Source organism: Varanus komodoensis, unplaced genomic scaffold (assembly GCF_004798865.1).
Source record: "Varanus komodoensis strain SLA01 unplaced genomic scaffold, ASM479886v1 scaffold8, whole genome shotgun sequence".
NCBI lineage: Eukaryota > Metazoa > Chordata > Lepidosauria > Squamata > Varanidae > Varanus > Varanus komodoensis.
In genome coordinates this window covers 12,985,470-12,986,381 of record NW_025336481.1, presented here as the reverse complement: position 1 = coordinate 12,986,381, position 912 = coordinate 12,985,470, and positions in this window count along the sequence as shown.

The window sequence follows — 912 nt, the reverse complement described above, 5'->3', positions numbered from 1 at the left end:
TGCATAGGATTGTACGTTTAGTATTTTTGGTATAACACTGCTGTAGGTGTAAAGGTGGTGTTTTTATTTTGCAATTCTCCTTTAAGACATCTTCACGACTTGCTTGCTACATTTATGTTCTGTATTATTTATCACCTTTCCTGCCAAAGCTTTCAAGACAATTACATGTTAAAACAATGGCTTATAATTTAAGATATGTAACACAAAAGGGGGGGGATGGGGGATGGAAACAGCTGGGGAAGGAACAGGGGAAAAAGTCAATCTGTGCATGTTTATTATGGCCCTATGACTTATTGAGAGTAAAATGTGGCTGCCGTGAGTGGCACTGTGTTGGGTCGAAAGGCAGATATGCAACAAACTTGCTGGGCTGCAATGCTATACCTGTTTACTCACTGGGCATTTGAGTTCATATGGGTAGGATTGTACTATTTCAGAGTCTTCGAATTCTTTAATTTAAAAAGTCACAGAATGGAATGCTCAGTGGTGTGGTTACTGTAGATCTTACACCTAGGTTGCTCTTTGTCCTGTCAGACACTCTGAAGCCCAGAGTGTCTGACAAGTGAATTTTAATAAGACATATAAAGCTAATATATTTAACAATCGATCGATCAATGTATCTAAGCTGTTATGTGAACATGGCATTATCCCTCCAAAATTGTCTCATGTAAAGAAGCATTGATTTCAATTTGAGGGCTGAATGCATACCTGGATTTGGGACTTCAAAGTGCTTAACTTTGGCTGGATTGTGCCTATAATGTTTGTACAACTGCCAATACTGCAGCACCCTTATAGGAAACCATGATGCAATCACCTTTGGATTACTGTGTTAGTTTCTTCTCGCCTCATTTTAAAAACCATCACAGAGCTGGAAAACAGCTCAGAAAGGATTATTGGAGCACTATCCCCGTGACG